Source organism: Hyla sarda, chromosome 3 (assembly GCF_029499605.1).
Source record: "Hyla sarda isolate aHylSar1 chromosome 3, aHylSar1.hap1, whole genome shotgun sequence".
Lineage (NCBI taxonomy): Eukaryota > Metazoa > Chordata > Amphibia > Anura > Hylidae > Hyla > Hyla sarda.
Window position 1 is genome coordinate 369,728,049 of NC_079191.1, and position 17,423 is coordinate 369,745,471.

Sequence of the window (17,423 nt, forward strand, 5' to 3'; positions counted from 1 at the left end):
CAATAACTTGGGAAATTTATCCTTGGGCAACAAGTACAGGTCGTCATCCAAATCGTCAAACACTATCTCCGTACTGGATGAGGAGGTACTGCATTCCCCGGATGAGGAATCGGATGCAGCTGGGGAAACGTACCTATCAACTCTCTTCCTTTTCTTGGGCACCAAGGACTCTTTAATCTCTTTAAAGGTGTTACACATTTCCCCTTTAAACCATGATAGGAAAGAACTGGTCTGCATGTTATCAGATGGATTCAGACAGGATTCACAAGTATCCTGAGCATAGGATTCTGGTAGGGGCTGATCACATTTATTGCACACGTTGTGTCTAGATTTTCTCTTTGCCTTTCCAGAAGGAGCCATCTGGGAAAACAAGAGAAAACAGAAGAGCCCCCACTTATGAAATACATGCACTTAATGTCATGGAGAAAAAAGGAACCAACATCTTTCCTACCTCTGACCGGCCAAGGGATCTGCTGCCTAGGCTGAGTGCAGCCATTTGCAGATCCCGCCGGCCAGAAATACCTGGAGATCGGAACCGGAAGTGACGCAGCGGAAGTGGGGCAAGGCACTGGGACTCCCAGTCCCATATTAGAGTCCCCTTCAATCCTACAAAGAGAAAGGAGCGGAAGGGAGCAGCCTAAAAGTCCTTCCCCCGGCGTCCAAACCCACAAACAAGGTAACAAATGCCTTTCCGGCACTTACCGTCCGTGGGACCTTCACTCACAGGTCCCCGACGCGAGAGCCGGAACTTCCGGAAGTGCGTCATGCGCCTGCGCAGTTCTCCCCGGCGACTTCCGGCACTGCGGAGCGCTGACATCCCCGGCATCCATTCGTCACTATCGCCGCGCGAGGACATATGGCAGCCTTAGGAAGAAGTCCTGAACTGCCGGACCAGGGAATGTCTGGGGTGCAGGCTGAGGGACCGGGGATAGCACCCGGTATACGGCCGCCCCTGAGCTCAGGAACCCAGAAGCCCCGGGTATGAGCCACTTGCCTCACGTCTTCTTCCAGGTGAGAAGAAAAAAAGAAATACAAGTGTCTGTGGTTCTTGGGATAGGTTTATGGTTTCCGGGCAGGTGTGCTCGTTTTGGGTAATTGACTAATTAACTTGTCTCACTGTTTTACTGCTAGTTTTGTTTCTTCCTTCCGGGTAAGCAGAAGGGCTTAACCCATTCGTGCCGCCTTAAGGACGACCAGGAAACACAGACATCATACACACATGATATATACACAGACATCATACACACATGATATATACACAGACATCATACACACATGATATATACACAGACATCATACACACATGATATATACACAGACATCATACACACATGATATATACACAGACATCATACACACATGATATATACACAGACATACACACATCATATATACACAGACATCATACACACATCATATATACACAGACATCATACACACATCACATATACACAGACATCATACACACATCATATATACACAGACATCATACACACATCATATATACACAGACATCATGCACACATCATATATACACAGACATCATACACACATGATATATACACAGACATCATACACACATCATATATACACAGACATCGTACATTACATACACAGACATCATACACACATGATATATACACAGACATCATCCACACATCACATATACATAGACACCATACACACATCATATATACACAGACATCATACACACATCACATATACACAGACATCATACACACATCACATATACACAGACATCATACACACATCATATATACACAGACATCATACACACATCATATATACACAGACATCATACACACATCATATATAGACAGACATCATACACACATCATATATACACAGACATCATACACACATCATATATACACAGACATCATACACACATCATATATACACAGACATCATACACACATCGCATATACACAGACATCATACACACATCGCATATACATAGACATCATACACACATCATATATACACAGACATCATACACACATCATATATACACAGACATCATACACACATGATATATACACAGACATCATACACACATGATATATACACAGACATCATACACACATCATATATACACAGACATCATGCACACATCATATATACACAGACATCATACACACATGATATATACACAGACATCATACACACATCATATATACACAGACATCGTACATTACATACACAGACATCATACACACATCATATATACACAGACATCATACACACATCATATATACACAGACATCATACACACATCATATATACACAGACATCATACACACATCATATATACACAGACATCATACACACATCATATATACACAGACATCATACACACATCATATATACACTGACATCATACACACATCATATATACACAGACATCATACACACATCATATATACACAGACATCATACACACATCATATATATACACAGACATCATACACACATCATATATACACAGACATCATACACACATCATATATATACACAGACATCATACAGACATCATATATACACAGACATCATACACACATCATATATACACAGACATCATACACACATCATATATACACAGACATCATACACACATGATATATACACAGACATCATACACACATCATATATACACAGACATCATACACACATCATATATACACAGACATCATACACACATCATATATACACAGACATCATACACACATGATATATACACAGACATCATACACACATGATATATACACAGACATCATACACACATCATATATACACAGACATTATACACACATCATATGTACACAGACATCATACACACATGATATATACACAGACATTATACACACATCATATATACACTGACATCATACACACATCATATATACACACAGACATCATACACACATCATATATACACACAGACATCATACACACGTCATATATACACAGACATCATACACACATCATATATACACAGACATCATACACACATCATATACACACAGACATCATACGCACATCATATATACACAGACATCATACACACATCATATATACACAGACATCATACGCACATCATATATACACAGACATCATACACACATCATATACACACAGACATCATACACACATCATATATACACAGACATCATACACACATCATATATACACAGACATCATGCACACATCATATATACACAGACATCATACACACATCATATATACACAGACATCATACGCACATCATATATACACAGACATCATGCACACATCATATATACACAGACATCATACACACATATCAAACACACATGATATATACACAGACATCATACACACCTGATATATACACAGACATCATACACACATGATATATACACAGATATCATACACACATGATATATACACAGACATCATCCACACATCATATATACATAGACACCATACACACATCATATATACACAGACATCATACACACATCACATATACACAGACATCATACACACATCACATATACACAGACATCATACACACATCATATATACACAGACATCATACACACATCATATATACACAGACATCATACACACATCATATATACACAGACATCATACACACATCATATATACACAGACATCATACACACATCATATATACACAGACATCATACACACATCATATATACACAGACATCATACACACATCGCATATACACAGACATCATACACACATCGCATATACATAGACATCATACACACATCATATATACACAGACATCATACACACATGATATATACACAGACATCATACACACATGATATATACACAGACATCATACACACATGATATATACACAGACATCATACACACATGATATATACACAGACATCATACACACATGATATATACACAGACATCATACACACATGATATATACACAGACATACACACATCATATATACACAGACATCATACACACAGCAAATATACACAGACATCATACACACATCACATATACACAGACATCATACACACATCATATATACACAGACATCATACACACATCATATATACACAGACATCATGCACACATCATATATACACAGACATCATACACACATGATATATACACAGACATCATACACACATCATATATACACAGACATCGTACATTACATACACAGACATCATACACACATCATATATACACAGACATCATACACACATCATATATACACAGACATCATACACACATCATATATACAGACATCATACACACATCATATATACACAGACATCATACACACATCATATATACACAGACATCATACACACATCATATATACACTGACATCATACACACATCATATATACACAGACATCATACACACATCATATATACACAGACATCATACACACATCATATATATACACAGACATCATACACACATCATATATACACAGACATCATACACACATCATATATATACACAGACATCATACAGACATCATATATACACAGACATCATACACACATATCATACACACATCATATATACACAGACATCATACACACATCATATATACACAGACATCATACACACATCATATATACACTCACACCATACAAACATCATATATACACTCACACCATACAAACATCACACATACACTCACACCATACACACATCACACATACACTCACACCATACATATACACCATACATACACTCACACCATACACACATCACACATACACTCACACCATACACACATCACACATACACTCACACCATACATATACACCATACATACACTCGCCGCTGATACTCGGGGCTGGGGAGGATTTCTGTGTGAGGACAGACTGCACTAAAGAAAAATAAGGGGGAAGTTAGTCTGTCCCTGCTAGCCCGATATAGGGCTAAATCTATGAACAATTCACCTGCCCGGCGCCCAAAACTACTTGTCCCGGGCGTCGGGCGATAGGATTTCCACATCCCTGATATACATAACATGCATAATATAAAAGAATCCTGCATGTCAGAGGCCATGTGCCCAGCAGAGGTGAGTGGATTAGGCATGTTAGGGTCTCATCCGAAAAGAGGCCGCCTCCGTGTGGTGGATGGGGACACGTTTTGATCAAAAAGTGCGCTAAGAGCCTCTATTTTTTGACCAAGAGAGCTGCTGCTGCAACCTTCTTTTTTGAATACTTTATATACATACAACTGAAATTATATTGTTCATAAAATGGTGTAAATCTCTTTTATTGAATAACGAAAACTGAGATTGGGAACCTTTTCAAAAATGTATTTTATTTCTTTCCTATTATATTTAAAAAAAAACTCTATACATAAAATGTATATAAAGTATATACTCCTTATCGACCACCAGTTTATAGAATCATTGGGGGAGATTTTTCATTAGGGTCTATTGTAGACACAGATCTGCCCCTTTACACCTCTTGTCTAACACTCTTGCTCAAAAATTTACAAAAGTTGCGCACTTCCTTTGATAAATTTTACACAAATATAGAAACACCCCCCTGGCTCTACCGTGCACTCCTCTACCTCCACAGCACTGCTCACATAGCTAGAAGTGCTGGAGCAGAACAAAACTCTGCATAATAGTAAAATCATAATTATTTATAAAGCACACAGAGGGGAGATTCTCAAAGAATTTTGCGGCACAAAAAAATATATTTTGCGCCAAAATTTGGGCGCAAAAAGTATCGAACACATTTTCAAAGAGCTTTGTGCCACGGTTTACACCGTTCACGTCAGTTTTGTTAAAGTGGGCGTGTCCACGTATATTTTTTGCTTTACATGATATTTTCAAAGGGGTGAGAGTCCAGTTTACCGAGAAATTGTGTTGTAGTTTTACTGTTTTTGTGCTTTTCTTTCTTAGTTTTTGGGGGAAAAGGTGTTATTTAAGTAATTCAAAAAAAATAAAAATAAAAAAACATTATTATTGAAAAATGGTACTAATATATATATATATATATATATATATATATATATATATATATATATATTTATTTATTTTTTTCTTGGTCACTGCACCTGCACTCACATTTAAGCTCAGAAAGTGGTTCCTGGTTTTCACCAGAGCCTGCCGCAAGGCGGGATGGACTTGCTGCGGCTGTAACCACCAGGTCGTATCCCCCAGTAGCAACTCGACCTCACTGGTGGCTGATATGGCGTGGTACACAGGGAGCAGGCAGGAGCGTAGTCGGACGTAGCAGAGGTCAGGACAGGCGGCAAGGATTCAAAGGCGAGTAGACGGTAGCAAGGGTACGGCAACAGGCAAGGCAGATTACACAGTGTGGAACACTTTCTCAAAGGCACTAGGGCACAAAGATCCGGCAAGGGCAGGAAGGGGCAGGTGCATTTTATAGGGAAGAACCAGTGGAAGGTGTGGAACCAGCGCACCAATTATCGGTGCGCTGGCCCTTTAAATTTACTGAAGCTGGCACGCGCGCCCCCTAGAGAGTGGGGCCGCGCGTGCAGGGATACGGGAGGACAGAGCACCACACGAGGAGCGGGTAAGGAGGACAGGGACGCGGTGCGTGAGCGGGGACCAGCCGCCACGCTAGCCGCGTCTCTGCTACTGTGGGACCCGCGCTCCCGGTCAGTGCATCTGACCGGGAGATGCCGGGACCCAGTAACAGCAGGCAGAAGCAGCGGGCACTCCGTTCCGGAGGTAATGACCAGAGTGCTCGCTGTAACAATAGTGGCTGAATGGCACAGCGAGGAGGTGTGGGCAGCATGAGGACACCATATAGTGGCTGTATGACACAGTGTGGACATGTTGGCAGCATGAGGAGACCATATAGTGGATGAATGGAACAGCCCGGAGTTGCCAGCAGCATGAGTAGGCAGTAGGCATTTACAATCCCTAATATTAAAAGATGAATTAAGAAATTTTAACTGAAGATTTTGGATAGCGGGTGCTACCTATCCGGAAATTTGAATTTCCCAGACCCAGGCCCAGCAGCGGCATCAGTAAACCATATATTGCCTGAATGAAACAGCCTGGAGTTGGCTGATGCATGAGTACACACCAGGGCTTCACAATCCCTAAGAAAAAACACAACAGTTTTAGACATTTTTGAAGAACATTTTGGATAGCGGGTGCTACCTATGAGAAAATTAGAAATTCCCAGACCCAGGCCCAGCAGCGGCATCAGTAAACCATATATTGCCTGAATGACACAGCCTGTAGTTGGCTGATGCACGAGTACACAGCAGGGCTTCACAATCCCCCACAAAAACACAACAATTTTAGAAATGTTTCAAAAAGATTTTGGATCGTGGGTGCTACCTATGAGAAAATTTGAAATTCCCAGACCCAGGCCCAGGAGCGCCATCATTTTTTTATTTGAAATTTAAATCAAACTTTGAGTGTCCCGGACCCCAGCATGTGGGTACAAAGGACCAAATATAACAAGCCCCCACAGGGCTCATGTGGCCGTGAGATGTAGGCGCAACGTCTCCATTGCCCTGACCGGCCATTGTTTCCAAGACTTTTCGCCAAGGCAAACCACGTGAAGAACAGCGAGACACCGCCGTGCCCTGCACACATGATATGCTGGAGGGCCACCTAGATTTGGACGTGCAGTGGAGGCCGAGGACATGGTGGAGGATGAGGAGGCGGCATCGAAACTGTAACAGGACCAACTGCCTGAGAGTGAGAGCATGGAGGAGGAAGCGATGTGACCTGTCCAAGTTGATGTTGTGGCTGTGCAGGAACCACATTTACCCAGTGGGCCGTAAAAGACAAGTATTGTCCCTGCCTGTAGTTACTGCTCCACACATCGGCGCTTCCGTGCACTTTTGAACACACCGACAGGCTCAAGGACTGGCCCACCTTCTCTTGTACAAAATTATGCAGGGCTGGTACTGCCTTCTTCGCAAAGAAATGACGGCATGGGACTCTCCACCTCGGCTCGGCACAAGCCATCAATTCTCTGAAAGGTGCAGAGTCCACCACTTGAAAAGGGAGGGACTGTAACACCAGCAACTTGGACAGGAGCACATTCAACTTCTGTGCCGTTGGATGAGTGGGCACATACTGTTGTCTCTTGGACATGGCTTCGCCGATGGATTGTTGGCGGAATGGCTGACTAAAAGCGGAAGAAGCAGGAGCGACAGAAGGAGGGTTTTACACAATGCTCCCTTCGGCTGAGGTGCTGGAGCCTTGGCTGGATGAAGGAGGGAGCGGATGGCCACTGGGTGATGCAGCAGGCAGGACCCCTACATCGGAGCCACGGTTCTCCCAGGCCGCTTTATGGTGGCGAAGCATGTGTTCACACAGGGCCGTGGTGCCGACATTGGGACCCTGGCCACGCTTCACCTTCTGCCGACAGATCTTGCATGTGGCTACGTGAACCTCCTCCGGATGCCTGATGAAAAACTGCCACACCGCCGAGTAACTGATTTTCCCACCCACAGTTCGCATTAATTGACTGCTACTGGCGCCGTCTCCAGGAACCCCTGTTCCACTACCTCCCGGAAAGGTAGGCTGCCGCGAAGCAGGTGGTCTCCCCCGGGCACGTTTGGCTCCAGAATTTCCACTCCTGCCACCACGCTTACTGCCAACCGTGCTATCGCCTTGCTGCCTCAAGGGCAACCTGCAACTCTCTTCTCCTGATGATGATGAAGCCCCTTCTGCACCCGTCTCCCAATTGTGATCGGCTTCATCATCATCAACAGGTGTGTGCACGTCACTGAAGTCCTCCTCAGGTTCCCCAACAGTGTCTGCTTCAGGACCCTGAACCCTTGCAACACCGCCTCCCACGTCACTCTCCGCATCACTACTTGGCCGCCTAACGGAACAAGCGGCGCATGTCTCCTCCTCCTTCATGGCTGGCCAGTAGCTGCTGACTGTCCTCTATTAGATCGTCCTCAGTAAATAGTGGAGCTGAACCCACAGCATAAGATACTTAATTAGGAGAGGGAACAGCATAGGACAAAGGCAATGGGAGGACAGGGACTGCTCCGGGCCATGCCAACTGAGGGTTGTGTCTGAGGAACCCACCGACTATTGACTGGGGGTGTCAGATGCCACTTGTGATGATGTGGATGAGCGTGTTAACCAATCAACGAAGGCAGATGGGTTGCTGGTCGAGACACGACCGCTGGCTGATAACGGGAGCTGAAGCCTCTCGCTGTGACTCCTGCTGCCACTCGCCCCTAGTCTGCTGCCAACTCTGCCTGAAGTATTTAGACCTCTGCCACTCCTCTGTGCATGTCCTGACACTTCTCTGCCTGACATACTTAGTGCGTTTATGAGGGTATTACAATACGCTACACTACTCTTTAAACAGTATTTGCCTAGAACAGGAGCAGTTGATCAATTATGGCTGTCCTTTCACAGTATGTAGGCCCTTTACAGATTAACAGGTACAAGATGGTACACTACTTGGATGTACCTATGCGGTATGCACTGATGAGGGCAGTAATATGCGCAACTATACGCAGAAAAAACTCAGTATTTTTTAAAACCACCAGACGGTGAATACTATTGTTTGGACTTTGACAGTATGTAGCCCCTTGACAGATTAACAGGTACAAGATGGTACAATACTTGGATGTACATATGCGGTATGCACTGATGAGGTCAGTAATATGCGCAACTATAGGCAGAAAAAACTCTGTATTTTTTTAAAACACCAGCTGGTGACTACTATTGTTTGGACTTTGACAGTATGGAGCACCTTGACAGATTAAAAGGTACTAAATGGTACAATACTTGGATTTACCTATATGGTATGCACTGATGAGGGCAGTAATATGTGCAACTATAGGCAGAAAAAACTCTGTATTTTTTTAAAACACCAGCCGGTGACTACTATTGTTTGGCCTTTGACAGTATGGAGCACCTTGACAGATTAACAGGTACTAAATGGTACAATACTTGGATGTACCTATGCGGTATGCACTGATGAGGTCAGTAATATGCGCAACTATAGGCAGAAAAAACTCTGTATTTTTTTAAAACACCAGCTGGTGACTACTATTGTTTGGACTTTGACAGTATGGAGCACCTTGACAGATTAACAGGTACTAAATGGTACAATACTTGGATTTACCTATATGGTATGCACTGATGAGGGCAGTAATATGTGCAACTATAGGCAGAAAAAACTCTGTATTTTTTTAAAACACCAGCCGGTGACTACTATTGTTTGGACTTTGACAGTATGGAGCACCTTGACAGATTAACAGGTACTAAATGGTACAATACTTGGATGTACCTATGCGGTATGCACTGATGAGGTCAGTAATATGCGCAACTATACGCAGAAAAAACTAATTTTTTTTTAAAAACACCAGCGGACTTTGACAGTATGGAGCACCTTGACAGATTAACAGGTACTAAATGGTACAATAATTGGATGTACCTATGCGGTATGCACTGATGAGGGCAGTAATATGCGCAACTATACGCAGGTGATTACTTTTGCCAGGAGTCAGGACTCTTCCTGTATCTAGACTTGTTACAGATACAGAATAGTAGACTGCTTTGATGTAGGCATGTGGTATGCACGTATGAGGGCGGACACATGCACTACAGTCCACTGAAAAAGAACGTATTCGCACACTCTTCACACAATTCTGTGCAGCAGATTATTTCTGAAGCAAAATAAATACTGAATTGCACTGAAAAATGAGGTGGTAAGATGGTTGATAAAGTTCAGGCAGCTTGGAGATCTGTATGAGGCAGCTGACAGCTATCTGCCCCTCTCTGCTGCAATGCTCAATAACGTGAATAGGAGGTTTAGCTATCAATGATCCTTCTCAGAGTAACAGCACAGCACTCTGCACTCATGTCTTTCCCTAATGCTGATGTGACTAGCAGTTGCAGTGTAACGCTGTGGTATGAGCTATTCACACACACGCAGTCCCGTCCTCTCCATCTGAGTGCATAGATGAAATGAAGAGAGGCAAGATGGCCGCCAATTATATAGGGGCTGTGACATCACACGGGTCAATGAATACTGATAGGCTGCATCTCACATGTGATTAAGGATCATGCCGCCTACCTTCATTCCCGCCGCTGTTTCCCGCCCTCCCATAATCCCCTGCCCCATGTACTCACACGTGGATCCACCATCTTAGGTCTCCAATAGCCTGGAACGCTGTAAAATGAAGTTTAATGAAGCGCTTCACGCGATCGAATCGCGGCGATATTCGCATTCGTTGCAAATCGAATTTTTCATGAAATTCTTAACAAATTCGGGTTCGTCAACTTCGATTTGCTCATCTCTAGTCATCAGTTTTGGAGATGAGAGGCAATGCTGTAGGGGAGGAGCATTACAAGATGTGGGTTGTTGTGTTCAAAAATAGAAATCCTGTGATTTTAACCATTTATGTTTTATGAAAGTATTAAACATACAAAAATAGCAATATATATATATATATATATATATATATATATATATATATATACGCAGACCCTAGAACAAGGTGGAAGATAGGAAGGTATTTCAATGCATCACAAGTATAATAAGGTAGATTAAACCTGGGGAAGGGAGGAATGTGGGGGGGGGGGGGTGATATCCCTGTGTCGAGTAGCAAAGAGGATCTGTAAAGGTTAACAAGGTGCAAGGAGCTGATTAGAGATGAGCGAATCGAAGCTGACTAACGCGAATTGTTACGAATTTCATGAAAAATTTGATTCGCAACGAATGCGAATATCGCCGCGATTCTATCGCGCGAATCGCTTCATTAAACTCCATTTTACAGCGTTCCAGGCTAAAGGAGACCTAAAATGGCAGATCCACATGTCAGTACATGGGGCAGGGGATTATGGGAGGGTGGGAAACAGCGGCGGGAATGAAGGTAGGTAGGATGACCCTGAATCACATGCGAGATGCAGCATTCATTGACCCCTGTGATGTCACAGCCCTATATAATCGGCTGCCATCTTGCCTCTCTTCTTTTCGTGCATGCACTCATACAGAGAGAGGACGGGACTGTGTGTGTGTGAATTGCACATACCACAGCATTACACTGCAACTGCTAGTCACATCAGCATTAGGGAAAGACAGGAGTGCAGTGCTTTGGTGTTCTCACTGAGAAGGATCTTACGATACATAAACCTCCTATTCACGTTATTGAGCATTGCATCAGAGAGGGGCAGATAGCTGTCAGCTGCCTCATACAGATCTCCAAGCAGCCTGAACTTTCTGAAGCATCTTGTCTCCTCATTTATCAGCGCAATTCACAGCTTTTTTTGCTCCACAAATCATCTGCTGCTCAGAATTGTGTGTAGACTGTATAAAAACCAGTGCACACCATTCCTAACAGAGTGACAGAGTACAATTTAGGGTTTAATCCCTGTTTTCTTTTTTTTTGTGGTGCTGCACTGTTGGGTCCTGCTGCTGTTCACAAATAAGTTCTTTTTCAGCGGACTATAGTGCATTTGTCTGCCCTCATACGTGCATACCACATGCCTACATCAAAGCAGTGTACTATTCTGTATCTGCAACAAGTCTAGATACAGAGAAAGTCCTTGCAAAAGTAATCACTAGTGTTGCTCGCAAATATTCGCAATGCGAATTTTATTCACGAATATTGTATATTCGCGAATTCGCGAATATTCGCGAATATAGCACTATATATTCGTAATTATGTTTATTCGTTTATTTTTATTTTTTTTCTTCACAGTACACATCACAGTGATCACCCTCTCTGCTTCCAGCTTGTGTGGTGTAAAGAAGGCTCTAATACTACTGTGTGAGACTGGCATATGAAAATTTTTGCTAATGTTAATTTTGGTTTATGCTAATTTTCGCATATGCAGATTTTCGCATACACGAATTTCTGCATATGCGAAAATAAAACGCGAATATGCGAATTTAGCGAATATATGACAAATATTCATCCATATATTTGCAAAATATCGCGAATTCGAATATGGCCTATGCCACTCAACACTACTGTCAACCCTAATGTGGGGGAACTACAACCTAATGTGGAGGGATCAATACTGCCGACCTAATGTGGGGGGAACTGTGCTGTGCACTTAAAGTGGTAGTCCACTAATAAGATATATAAGTGTGCATAGGCATTTGTTCATGTTTTTCTTAATTTTTTTTAATCTATAGTCCGGCCCTCCAACGGTCTGAGGGACCGTGAACTGGCCCCCCGTTTAAAAAGATTATGGACCCCTGATCTAGATCTATAACAACCTGTGATTGGGGAGGTGATATGGATTATTAAATGCAGTCTTCATGTTTCACAGAGAACATTAGGGCAGATTTTTAAAAATTGCTTAAAATAACTATCTTTGTTGCCCATAGTAACCAATCATAATGCAGCTTTTATTACTGAAACTGTTTTGGTAAAATGAAAGTTGTGACTGGTTGCAATTGGCAGCAAGACAATTTTTTTTTCTTTTACACAGTTTTGAAACATTATATATTTATCCCACATTATATTTACAGTTTCTTTCTACAACTAAACACTGGATATTTTTCCAGCTGATATTTCATTCTAAGGAGAAATGGAGAGCTGTTTCCTCCAAAAAAACCTTCAGTGATTATAACTAAAGATGGGCAAATTTTTCAAAAATTTGATTTTGCCGATTGCTATTAAAAACGGCTATTTCCGGGCTACAGAGAGCCTCAATAGGGGTGTAGAACACTTTGCCTTGTCCTAACACGCATAGGGAGTGTGCTGGGGTAGTGAAATAACACTTGTTATTCAGAATGATATGCAGATTACAGGCATCGCTATTAGAATCACTGCCCCAGAGCGGCACAATGACAGTATCTGGATGTAGCAGCAGGGTAGGGAGACCATATGGCATCACAATTGAAGAGATTAAAGAGATTTTTTTAGAGTAATACACCCCAGTATCGTTGCAATAGAAAAAAGCGTACTCTCTCTCTCTGAACTGTCCCTACCTGCACTATGGTTGCTTGCAGTCTTTGAATGGGGAGTGCTTCCTGTGATGATCTCTAATGTCAGACTATGAAATGACTTCTAAACTCTCCCTTCCTGCCTGCCTGCAGTGATGTGGGCTTGAGGTCAATGGATTTCCCCTGTGCTGATCTGTATTGTCAGTAATGATGATTAGTGACCACACAGTGTCTGCTCTCTCTCTAGCCAGAACGAATGCCTTCTTGAGGTGAATGGATTCGCCGCTGTAAAGATCTGTATTGTCAGTAACGGTGATTAGTGCGCACACACAGTCTCTGCTCTCTGGAAATGCCCGTCTTCAGCAATGGCTGCCGAATATATAGGGCTGTGATATCACAGGGCTGGCTGCTGATAGGCTGCAAGCCGCCATTTGATTCAGGGTGATCCCGCCTACCCACCTTCCTAGACTTCCGTGCCCCATGTCCTCACACGTGTAGCCACCATTTTAGCCCCCCGGCCCACACAAAAAGTAGTGAACGAAGTGATTCATTACCACGAAGCGCGAGGAAATTCAAATTCGTTCATAATCAAATTTTTCATGAAATTCGACTTCCTCGGCTTTGATCTCTAATTATAACAAAAGGGTTTTTTTACTAAATACATGATAAAAAAAAACGTAATTGTTTTACATGTGTTTAAGTGCTTTTGTTTCAGACTAGTGGCAGACCCAATACTTGGAAATATCTAAGTGCAATCCTGCCTGGGCCTTTCTTCAGAATTTTTTGTTTCAACCATCTTTGTATAAGTTGATGGTAAAGTAAATATAGGAAACTTTGTAATATATCAGTTTTCTACTGTTTCTCCACATACCATCTTTTCTTCTCACCCTCCCTCCTTAACTCCTAAATTCATAATTCACTCTAAGAAAACAGCTCAAGTTGATCTTGAACGAGAGTATTGTCAGCTTACTTTGGATTTAGTTTACATGCTGCCCATAGAAGTCTAGGAATAAGGGAGGGGGAAGAGGTAAGTGAGGAAGACATGGCTGTAGAGAGCCAGAAGCAGGTACAGTGACTGCAGGAGGTTATACACAGCATAGACTGCTCAATGGTGCACTGTGATGTCCTCCATGCTGCTGCTACTGCTTAGGGTGTAATATAAAGAGGCATAAGAGCAGGGTCTTCTCTTTGTGTGTGTGCAGTGTATCAGAGATATCGTAGCAGCTAGTCTACACCCACTAGCCCTTGGGCAAATAAATATTGAAAATTTAGTTTGCAGAGCAAAATTCATGTAAAAACGCCAGATAGAAGTTATATAATGGCCATAAATAGTGCGCTTCCTTATATACTCACATGCCAGATTTATCCTGAAAAGTCACCTGAAACGATAGATATGTTTTAATATACTACTGTTTATGGGGGCTTGGTAATAACTGAACATATTACTCTCTTGTAGCCTGAAAATGAGACCAACACTGGGAGAAAAAAAATACTATTCCTGTTTTTCCATGGTTAGATATTGAAGGCTGTGATGGAAAAACAACTGAACATTACAATCTTCCTATTACAATCCTGATTAGACAAGTCATTACTAATATGGTGGACCCAGAAGTTTAGTCGACTAAGAGATAAAGTGATACAAGCTCAAACTCAGATGAAACTGGATGAAGACTGGGAAAATCAATAGGATTGTGCATAATTTTTCCATCCCGAATTGTTGGTATGAATATGAGACACTGACTGAGGTGTAATGTAAAGGTCCATAACATAAATAAGAAAGAAAAATCTTACATTTTTTAAATTCTTGCTTTTTTTCAGCATTTAAATATGTTTAAAAACAGTAATTTATTCATCTTTATTAAAGGGGTACTCCCACCCTAGACATCTTATCCCCTATCCAAAGGGTAGGGGATAAGATGTCTGATCGTGGGTGTCCCACCGCTGGGGACCCCCGCAATGTTGCAGGCGGAGTCCTGACATCACGGACTTCCGTTCCCGTGGTGGCAACCCAGACCCTCCAGCGCTTCCGGACAAGAAACAGGTGGGTGCCGCATGCAACATTGAAGGGGGTCCCCAGTGGCGGGATATCTTTGGATAGGGGATAAGATGTCTAGGGTGGGAGTACCCCTTTTAAACAAATCATAAGAAATAAAACTTCCTAGAAAATGTTAACTGACACATTTCAAACCCAAAAGTCTAGAACCATACTTTAGGTTTGAAACACGTCAGCATTTCCCAAGATATGTTATTTCTTATGGCTGTTTGTACAGAGGAGGAATGAACTAGTGTTTTTAAAGGAGTACTCTGGTGGAAAACATTTTTTTTCATATCAACTGGCTCCAGAATGTTAAACAGATTTGTAAATGACTTCTATCAAAAAATCTTAATGCTTCCAGTACTTATCAGCTGTTGTATACTACAGAGGAAGTTGAGTTGCTCTTTTCTGTGTGACAACAGTGCTCTCTGCTGCCTCCTCTGTCCATATCAGGAACTGACAAATACAAAAGTGCTCCATATTGAAATCGTCCGTCACTTATATACCTAAAAAAATTACTGGAAGCGCTTACCCGCTTAGTTGTGCAGCGAGCAGGCACAACACTGGTAAAGACATACAAGATATAATCCAGGTGCAGCCAATCCGTTCACCCTCCAGGCGCAATAGCTAACTTCAAACACTCCACCACTTCCAAGGGATTTTTTAGCCGGCACAAGTGGATTCCAACACAGACAGGTACGTAAACTTGTTTAGGCAGATTAATTTAACCCCTTAAGGACGCAGGACGTAAATGTACGTCCTGGTGAGGTGGTACTTAACGCACCAGGACGTACATTTACGTCCTGTGCATAACCGCGGGCATCGGAGTGATGCCCGTGTCATGCGCGGCTGATCCCGGCTGCTGATCGCAGCCAGGGACCCGCCGGCAATGGCCGACGCCCGCGATCTCGCGGGCGTCCGCCATTAACCCCTCAGGTGCCGGGATCAATACAGATCCCGGCATCTGCGGCAGTGCGCGATTTGAATGAATGATCGGATCGCCTGCATTGCTGCTGCGGGGATCCGATCATTCAGAACGCCGCACGGAGGTCCCCTCTCCTTCCTCCGTCCGGCTCCCGGCGTCTCCTGCTCTGGTCTGTGATCGAGCAGACCAGAGCAGGAGATGACCGATAATACTGATCTGTTCTATGTCCTATACATAGAACAGATCAGTATTAGCAATCATGGTATTGCTTTGAATAGTCCCCTATGGGGACTATTCAAGTGTAAAAAAAAATGTAAAAGTAAAAAAAAAGTGAAAAATCCCCTCCCCCAATAAAAAAGTAAAACGTCCGTTTTTTCCAATTTTACCCCCAAAAAGCGTAAAACATTTTTTTATAGACATATTTGGTATCGCTGCGTGCGTAAATGTCCGAACTATTAAAATAAAATGTTAATGATCCCATACGGTGAACGGCGTGAACGAAAAAAAAAAAAAAGTCCCAAATTCCTACTTTTTTAATACATTTTATTACATT

At 42.4% G+C, this 17,423-nt stretch overlaps 1 long non-coding RNA gene across 1 annotated transcript in view; it reads left to right on the top strand.

Annotated features, from left to right (window-relative positions):
* LOC130360828 (uncharacterized) overlaps positions 1 to 15,685 on the top strand; it is a 66,996-nt gene extending 51,311 nt beyond the window's left edge. Inside the window, exon 3 of the long non-coding RNA XR_008890815.1 lies at positions 15,367 to 15,685. This is a non-coding gene — a long non-coding RNA (uncharacterized LOC130360828). The remainder of the gene's footprint in view (positions 1 to 15,366) is intronic.
* The last annotated feature ends 1,738 nt before the right edge of the window (positions 15,686 to 17,423 follow it).